The 10,279-nt window shown below is 32.9% G+C and overlaps 1 long non-coding RNA gene across 1 annotated transcript; it reads left to right on the forward strand.

The window, feature by feature from the left end:
* The first annotated feature begins 7,864 nt into the window (after positions 1 to 7,864).
* Positions 7,865 to 9,066, forward strand: LOC128168580 (uncharacterized). Its single transcript, XR_008241414.1, has 3 exons — positions 7,865 to 7,992; positions 8,171 to 8,296; positions 8,716 to 9,066. It is a non-coding gene; the product is annotated as an uncharacterized LOC128168580 (long non-coding RNA).
* Positions 9,067 to 10,279: the final 1,213 nt, after the last annotated feature.

Genomic DNA, 10,279 nt, shown 5'->3' on the forward strand with positions numbered 1-10,279 from the left:
TTTTTCATATTTTTTTCATTACAAAATTTTAAAAGCATTTTTCTATCTTCAGACTACAGAAACTAATTTCTGTTAACAAGATTTGACATAAAATACTGAAAACTGGCACCTGCATGCATTTTTTCAATTTGACACACAGCCCTTCAAGGTATCACACCGGTAATTGTTTTCACTATATAACACTATAGAGGGGAAAAAATTCTTAAAAATCAGGTTGTATTTTTCATGACAAAATATTCGGAGGAAATGTTATTTGTTACCTATCTCATCAGCTAACACCATAAAAAGGGCAAGCGATACTGCATTTTCTCAAAATATCTAGCTCCAAACAGGTCTACCCTCAAAACCACGTGTTTTCCATTTGTATGTAAACAGACTGCACACTCCCCAGGAAGCTGCTGCATGAGCCCTGAAAGAAGTAGTCCCTGTGAAAAAAAATCATCACCTAACAAAATACATGAAATATCCTACTCAGTGGTACACAAAATTTTAAAACTGAGTAAAGGAAAATGTAAAAATGCAGTCAAGGAAAAAAATAATTCTGAAGTATATATGGAACTACAATTGACTAAGTTCATTTTGATTGGCCGATTACCGGTGTGATACCTTGAAGAGACTCTAAAGATGTCAGATCCCTTTCAAATTTGCACCTGAGAATTCCCAATCAACTGTCACCAAATCCCTAAAACCCTGTCCCCAAGCTCCCAATATTTCATTAGCTATTGAGGATTTATCTCCCTTACTCAGACTGAAGAAAATAGCACAGATGAAACACATTTGGAGCCTCACACCATGCATGACCTGAAGCCAATTTTCATCCTTAAAACAACAAGATACAAAATCATCTTGGTACCAAATCAGAGCATATACATTTTTCTTTACATCAAAATAAAAATATTCCATTAGAGTCACTTCATTATGCAATCATTGCATAACAAAGAAGAAATTTACCCCTATTGTTCACACATTTCATAACAATATTGTGAATTATCAGGTCAAAAATGAAATCTGTATCTGGTAAATTTATATATCAGGTAAAGCCTGTTTACTTGTCTACACACTGCCATACTCACTTTTATCTAAAAGCAGCATGGTAACACAGGACAGCCCAAATGATATCAGCATGTAATGGAGCTCAGATCTGCTCTGACAACCATAAATCTTGCTTTGATGATAAGAAATGTAAAAGAAACAACTGGGATGCAACTTCATTCTGTGATTTATGTAACATTTTATCTGTAGAGCAAAAGTAGCCATGAAATTTCAATTGGACACACTTAATTATACCCCTCATCAGGCCATCCCTATAGAATTTGAAGAGAATTACTGATCAATGATGATTGACACATGTTAGATAATTTACAGCAAGAGCAATAAGCATATACATGAAGTAATTCAATAAGGCAATGCATTTCTGATGCATATTTACAAGAGAAATCACATTTAGTGCATGCCATATCACAATACTAAAAAAAGAATCATACCAACCCCCATAGTTGTGGATAAGGGTGGGGCATCTATATTGTACCCATACATGTTACATGATATGATTTCATTCAAATTTTGATTTTCATTACTTAGAATAGGACAGGTGTGCTGAGGTTACCATATAAAAAATAGTAATATCTCCTTCTAAACATTTTAACAATGACTAATGTTTCAATATCTTGGGTCATTCAAACATAAATATCAGTATTTGTATTTTGTAAATAAGGAACTCCCCTTAAAATGTGGGAAGAAACTGATTTTCTGGCTATAATGCATAAAAACATTTTCTGGTAAACTGAAATTCATCAGTTTTTAAGGATGAAAACCATGAAAAGCTCCTAGATTCAATCATGATGATATTATATATACTTGACTCATAATGACATTCTCAACTAAATGCATGAAACCTCTTTTCTACACAAAATATGCATCTGTGTGATCTTGTAAATGGTTTTAAAGCATGTTTTTGCCTTAAACTATTACAAATGGGTAATTCAGTGTAAAATAAACATAAACATAGCACATATTTGCCAAAATCCCTTAATTCCTTCAATCAGGACTATGTAGGAAATGAAATTAAAACTCACATAAGGTGAGCAGAAATCAAAGAAATTAAAGTTTTTGTCAAAATAATCCTTCGATAGACTGTTCATGTTCTTCTTCGCAATGTTTCGCACTTGTCGCTTAATTCTGAGACTTGCACGTAAACTCAAAATTGGTCATTCGATGAAAAACTAGTCGCTGCGTGCTCTTACGACAAAGTCTGAGGGCGTCAAATATGACTGCGACAACTGATCTGCACACTTTTACAGCATCTAGAACACAGAAACCAATATTCTAAGCTCCAGTGACTTCAAATCATCCATTTTTAAAGGTTTTTATTATTATATATTAAAAATTACATGTTTTCCACACCAAAAATCATCATTTTTCATATTTTTTTCATTACAAAATTTTAAAAGCATTTTTCTATCTTCAGACTACAGAAACTAATTTCTGTTAACAAGATTTGACATAAAATACTGAAAACTGGCACCTGCATGCATTTTTTCAATTTGACACACAGCCCTTCAAGGTATCACACCGGTAATTGTTTTCACTATATAACACTATAGAGGGGAAAAAATTCTTAAAAATCAGGTTGTATTTTTCATGACAAAATATTCGGAGGAAATGTTATTTGTTACCTATCTCATCAGCTAACACCATAAAAAGGGCAAGCGATACTGCATTTTCTCAAAATATCTAGCTCCAAACAGGTCTACCCTCAAAACCACGTGTTTTCCATTTGTATGTAAACAGACTGCACACTCCCCAGGAAGCTGCTGCATGAGCCCTGAAAGAAGTAGTCCCTGTGAAAAAAAATCATCACCTAACAAAATACATGAAATATCCTACTCAGTGGTACACAAAATTTTAAAACTGAGTAAAGGAAAATGTAAAAATGCAGTCAAGGAAAAAAATAATTCTGAAGTATATATGGAACTACAATTGACTAAGTTCATTTTGATTGGCCGATTACCGGTGTGATACCTTGAAGAGACTCTAAAGATGTCAGATCCCTTTCAAATTTGCACCTGAGAATTCCCAATCAACTGTCACCAAATCCCTAAAACCCTGTCCCCAAGCTCCCAATATTTCATTAGCTATTGAGGATTTATCTCCCTTACTCAGACTGAAGAAAATAGCACAGATGAAACACATTTGGAGCCTCACACCATGCATGACCTGAAGCCAATTTTCATCCTTAAAACAACAAGATACAAAATCATCTTGGTACCAAATCAGAGCATATACATTTTTCTTTACATCAAAATAAAAATATTCCATTAGAGTCACTTCATTATGCAATCATTGCATAACAAAGAAGAAATTTACCCCTATTGTTCACACATTTCATAACAATATTGTGAATTATCAGGTCAAAAATGAAATCTGTATCTGGTAAATTTATATATCAGGTAAAGCCTGTTTACTTGTCTACACACTGCCATACTCACTTTTATCTAAAAGCAGCATGGTAACACAGGACAGCCCAAATGATATCAGCATGTAATGGAGCTCAGATCTGCTCTGACAACCATAAATCTTGCTTTGATGATAAGAAATGTAAAAGAAACAACTGGGATGCAACTTCATTCTGTGATTTATGTAACATTTTATCTGTAGAGCAAAAGTAGCCATGAAATTTCAATTGGACACACTTAATTATACCCCTCATCAGGCCATCCCTATAGAATTTGAAGAGAATTACTGATCAATGATGATTGACACATGTTAGATAATTTACAGCAAGAGCAATAAGCATATACATGAAGTAATTCAATAAGGCAATGCATTTCTGATGCATATTTACAAGAGAAATCACATTTAGTGCATGCCATATCACAATACTAAAAAAAGAATCATACCAACCCCCATAGTTGTGGATAAGGGTGGGGCATCTATATTGTACCCATACATGTTACATGATATGATTTCATTCAAATTTTGATTTTCATTACTTAGAATAGGACAGGTGTGCTGAGGTTACCATATAAAAAATAGTAATATCTCCTTCTAAACATTTTAACAATGACTAATGTTTCAATATCTTGGGTCATTCAAACATAAATATCAGTATTTGTATTTTGTAAATAAGGAACTCCCCTTAAAATGTGGGAAGAAACTGATTTTCTGGCTATAATGCATAAAAACATTTTCTGGTAAACTGAAATTCATCAGTTTTTAAGGATGAAAACCATGAAAAGCTCCTAGATTCAATCATGATGATATTATATATACTTGACTCATAATGACATTCTCAACTAAATGCATGAAACCTCTTTTCTACACAAAATATGCATCTGTGTGATCTTGTAAATGGTTTTAAAGCATGTTTTTGCCTTAAACTATTACAAATGGGTAATTCAGTGTAAAATAAACATAAACATAGCACATATTTGCCAAAATCCCTTAATTCCTTCAATCAGGACTATGTAGGAAATGAAATTAAAACTCACATAAGGTGAGCAGAAATCAAAGAAATTAAAGTTTTTGTCAAAATAATCCTTCGATAGACTGTTCATGTTCTTCTTCGCAATGTTTCGCACTTGTCGCTTAATTCTGAGACTTGCACGTAAACTCAAAATTGGTCATTCGATGAAAAACTAGTCGCTGCGTGCTCTTACGACAAAGTCTGAGGGCGTCAAATATGACTGCGACAACTGATCTGCACACTTTTACAGCATCTAGAACACAGAAACCAATATTCTAAGCTCCAGTGACTTCAAATCATCCATTTTTAAAGGTTTTTATTATTATATATTAAAAATTACATGTTTTCCACACCAAAAATCATCATTTTTCATATTTTTTTCATTACAAAATTTTAAAAGCATTTTTCTATCTTCAGACTACAGAAACTAATTTCTGTTAACAAGATTTGACATAAAATACTGAAAACTGGCACCTGCATGCATTTTTTCAATTTGACACACAGCCCTTCAAGGTATCACACCGGTAATTGTTTTCACTATATAACACTATAGAGGGGAAAAAATTCTTAAAAATCAGGTTGTATTTTTCATGACAAAATATTCGGAGGAAATGTTATTTGTTACCTATCTCATCAGCTAACACCATAAAAAGGGCAAGCGATACTGCATTTTCTCAAAATATCTAGCTCCAAACAGGTCTACCCTCAAAACCACGTGTTTTCCATTTGTATGTAAACAGACTGCACACTCCCCAGGAAGCTGCTGCATGAGCCCTGAAAGAAGTAGTCCCTGTGAAAAAAAATCATCACCTAACAAAATACATGAAATATCCTACTCAGTGGTACACAAAATTTTAAAACTGAGTAAAGGAAAATGTAAAAATGCAGTCAAGGAAAAAAATAATTCTGAAGTATATATGGAACTACAATTGACTAAGTTCATTTTGATTGGCCGATTACCGGTGTGATACCTTGAAGAGACTCTAAAGATGTCAGATCCCTTTCAAATTTGCACCTGAGAATTCCCAATCAACTGTCACCAAATCCCTAAAACCCTGTCCCCAAGCTCCCAATATTTCATTAGCTATTGAGGATTTATCTCCCTTACTCAGACTGAAGAAAATAGCACAGATGAAACACATTTGGAGCCTCACACCATGCATGACCTGAAGCCAATTTTCATCCTTAAAACAACAAGATACAAAATCATCTTGGTACCAAATCAGAGCATATACATTTTTCTTTACATCAAAATAAAAATATTCCATTAGAGTCACTTCATTATGCAATCATTGCATAACAAAGAAGAAATTTACCCCTATTGTTCACACATTTCATAACAATATTGTGAATTATCAGGTCAAAAATGAAATCTGTATCTGGTAAATTTATATATCAGGTAAAGCCTGTTTACTTGTCTACACACTGCCATACTCACTTTTATCTAAAAGCAGCATGGTAACACAGGACAGCCCAAATGATATCAGCATGTAATGGAGCTCAGATCTGCTCTGACAACCATAAATCTTGCTTTGATGATAAGAAATGTAAAAGAAACAACTGGGATGCAACTTCATTCTGTGATTTATGTAACATTTTATCTGTAGAGCAAAAGTAGCCATGAAATTTCAATTGGACACACTTAATTATACCCCTCATCAGGCCATCCCTATAGAATTTGAAGAGAATTACTGATCAATGATGATTGACACATGTTAGATAATTTACAGCAAGAGCAATAAGCATATACATGAAGTAATTCAATAAGGCAATGCATTTCTGATGCATATTTACAAGAGAAATCACATTTAGTGCATGCCATATCACAATACTAAAAAAAGAATCATACCAACCCCCATAGTTGTGGATAAGGGTGGGGCATCTATATTGTACCCATACATGTTACATGATATGATTTCATTCAAATTTTGATTTTCATTACTTAGAATAGGACAGGTGTGCTGAGGTTACCATATAAAAAATAGTAATATCTCCTTCTAAACATTTTAACAATGACTAATGTTTCAATATCTTGGGTCATTCAAACATAAATATCAGTATTTGTATTTTGTAAATAAGGAACTCCCCTTAAAATGTGGGAAGAAACTGATTTTCTGGCTATAATGCATAAAAACATTTTCTGGTAAACTGAAATTCATCAGTTTTTAAGGATGAAAACCATGAAAAGCTCCTAGATTCAATCATGATGATATTATATATACTTGACTCATAATGACATTCTCAACTAAATGCATGAAACCTCTTTTCTACACAAAATATGCATCTGTGTGATCTTGTAAATGGTTTTAAAGCATGTTTTTGCCTTAAACTATTACAAATGGGTAATTCAGTGTAAAATAAACATAAACATAGCACATATTTGCCAAAATCCCTTAATTCCTTCAATCAGGACTATGTAGGAAATGAAATTAAAACTCACATAAGGTGAGCAGAAATCAAAGAAATTAAAGTTTTTGTCAAAATAATCCTTCGATAGACTGTTCATGTTCTTCTTCGCAATGTTTCGCACTTGTCGCTTAATTCTGAGACTTGCACGTAAACTCAAAATTGGTCATTCGATGAAAAACTAGTCGCTGCGTGCTCTTACGACAAAGTCTGAGGGCGTCAAATATGACTGCGACAACTGATCTGCACACTTTTACAGCATCTAGAACACAGAAACCAATATTCTAAGCTCCAGTGACTTCAAATCATCCATTTTTAAAGGTTTTTATTATTATATATTAAAAATTACATGTTTTCCACACCAAAAATCATCATTTTTCATATTTTTTTCATTACAAAATTTTAAAAGCATTTTTCTATCTTCAGACTACAGAAACTAATTTCTGTTAACAAGATTTGACATAAAATACTGAAAACTGGCACCTGCATGCATTTTTTCAATTTGACACACAGCCCTTCAAGGTATCACACCGGTAATTGTTTTCACTATATAACACTATAGAGGGGAAAAAATTCTTAAAAATCAGGTTGTATTTTTCATGACAAAATATTCGGAGGAAATGTTATTTGTTACCTATCTCATCAGCTAACACCATAAAAAGGGCAAGCGATACTGCATTTTCTCAAAATATCTAGCTCCAAACAGGTCTACCCTCAAAACCACGTGTTTTCCATTTGTATGTAAACAGACTGCACACTCCCCAGGAAGCTGCTGCATGAGCCCTGAAAGAAGTAGTCCCTGTGAAAAAAAATCATCACCTAACAAAATACATGAAATATCCTACTCAGTGGTACACAAAATTTTAAAACTGAGTAAAGGAAAATGTAAAAATGCAGTCAAGGAAAAAAATAATTCTGAAGTATATATGGAACTACAATTGACTAAGTTCATTTTGATTGGCCGATTACCGGTGTGATACCTTGAAGATTTTCCCGTTTTGTACGGAAAACGTGGAATCTAAATAATATACCGTTTCCCTGCTCTGCTGCTATTGGCAATACATTTTTGTCATGTCATCTGCAACAGACGATCATACATATGTGGCGGATTATCGATATAGGTAAGCAGATGTCAAATTTTCATTTAAACTTTATATGTATGATGAATATAAAACGAAAGTACCGTAGTACGATCTCTTGAATTGATCCTAATTAACTTCCCAAATTAAAAAAAACATTTGCAGTAAAAGACTTTCACTGAAACTTTGACATTAAACTAATGTATTTTGATTAAAATAGATACAGCTAGGTAGCAATAGCAGTGGAAGCCCGGATTTGCAAGCCAAATGAGGGAAAGACAGAATTCTGAAAAGGAGCATGTTTTTCATTTCCACACATGCATGTGTATCACTATGGACATCTAATGTATGTATTAATATGCATATGGTTGTTGTTTATAATTGCTATTGTATATAAAAAAGTAAAAGGCAATTTATAATATAATTTTAAACTACTAATATTTTGTTCTGAAGAGTTAAATATATATAATGCATTCATCAATAATATAATTTTTCAGCTTCAAACATTATCATAAGCACTACTTATCTTATATCTACCTATTTAGCATATACTTGTTTCTTTTTTAATTTTTCTTCGAGATTTTTATTAATTAAAAAATTGATCCCAAGATATTTGAGACCATGTAAAATAAAGAAAGACAACTCTTAAACAGGATCTTTTATACCAAGATTTTTGCAATAATTAAGTATTTCCTTTACTTTTTCAATTTCATTCAATTTCTTTTCTTCATCCCATTCACCAACGAACATTGTTTATATTTTCAGGTTTTTGTGGGATTTTGTCCAGCAGTTTGCCTTAAAAGAATTTTTTTATATTTTAGTTTCAGATTTATGTGGATTCCAATAAAAATCATACAAACTTCATTCATGATTTTTTTGTTTTTCATTTCTAAACTTAATAACATTTCACTTTCATAAGAATTTTAAAGCAGAAATGTTTAAAAATTTGATAAATAAGGGGTTATCTGGAACCAGACTGATATTTTAAAAATTCTCTAGAAAATAGTGTATTGTATTTTGAGGTCTATTATTGTTGAATACTGTGCCTAGTATTGGTAACAAATGCATGCAACAAAAATCTCCTACACTTATTTGGTGTAGAGATCCACCTTAACTGATCAAAGGGAGGTAATCCAAAATTTTGCAATGACTCAAGGGTACACAGGTAAAATATTTTCAGAAAAAAATTAAAGAAAAGATAATAAACACAAGATAAGCAAAAAATCAACTATCTCTATCCAAACAATACCTTAAAATAATTTGGTCTTAATCAATAAAGAACAAAATTCTGTGTTACAAAAAAAAATGTTTTCAAAATTCAGATTCAATACACACAAGTAGAAAAAATATTTGACCGGTCAGTATTAAAAAAAATCACCACAAAAAATCTAAATCAAATATGACACAAAACTATCTAATCTACAAAAATCTTGGAAAAAAAATAACTCAATATGAACAACCCAAGTACCTTTTAGAAATTAAAATAGCGCAGCTGTCTTCACTGTCAAAACGCCGATCACGCGAAGTGCACTCAGTCGGAACCGAAGGTCGGAAACTAGAACGATTTTTTTTTCCGATTCGAACACGTTATAGATATGCGTACAGAATGGATTTGCGATTTAAGTAATACTGATATGGACTACAAGTATGCAAAGTGAATGAAACAATGAAATGATTTAAAGCATGCAATTAGAAGGAAATTGTAAGTTTCGTCACAGGTATACTCAATGTATTGACAACAGACAAACTTTAAATCAGACGCTTCCTATCTATTCGCTCTGTCGCTATACAAAGGGCAGTGTACTTGATGTAATGTGGTTTAAGTGCTATAGGATGAAGAATATTAATAGAAAGTATAGTATTTTCGCTATCACCCTCTTTCACTACTTGACAAGTAACAATTATTCGAAATAAAAATATGCTACGATATCAGCCTAGGTGAGACTACAATATATATCAATCAGCTGATTCTCTGTGACTCAAATAAAATGATTACTCTAGCGTAACGATGAACACAATAGTAAACACTGTAAAAAAAATTACAGACCTTACTCGGTGGGACTGTGGAATTTCACATATTCAATAAAACAATGAATCACAAGAATGCGTGCAATATAAGTTGAAATGTGTCCGTGATGAGAGAAAGTCCGGATCGTCACACGTTCGGGCTCCGCTGCTGATCCGAAGAACGAATCCGTCTTGTCCTCCTATGGCAAGGAAAGTCCACCATTCACGGCCTTCACAAGCTAGTAGTGGGTCGAGTGGATGGTCCTCATAGTCCGTGGTCAATCACGTTGGGCGCCATTTGTAGCCGGTGTTTTATAAAGGA

The sequence above is a fragment of the Crassostrea angulata genome, unplaced genomic scaffold, assembly GCF_025612915.1.
Source record: "Crassostrea angulata isolate pt1a10 unplaced genomic scaffold, ASM2561291v2 HiC_scaffold_15, whole genome shotgun sequence".
In the NCBI taxonomy this organism is placed as follows: domain Eukaryota; kingdom Metazoa; phylum Mollusca; class Bivalvia; order Ostreida; family Ostreidae; genus Magallana; species Magallana angulata.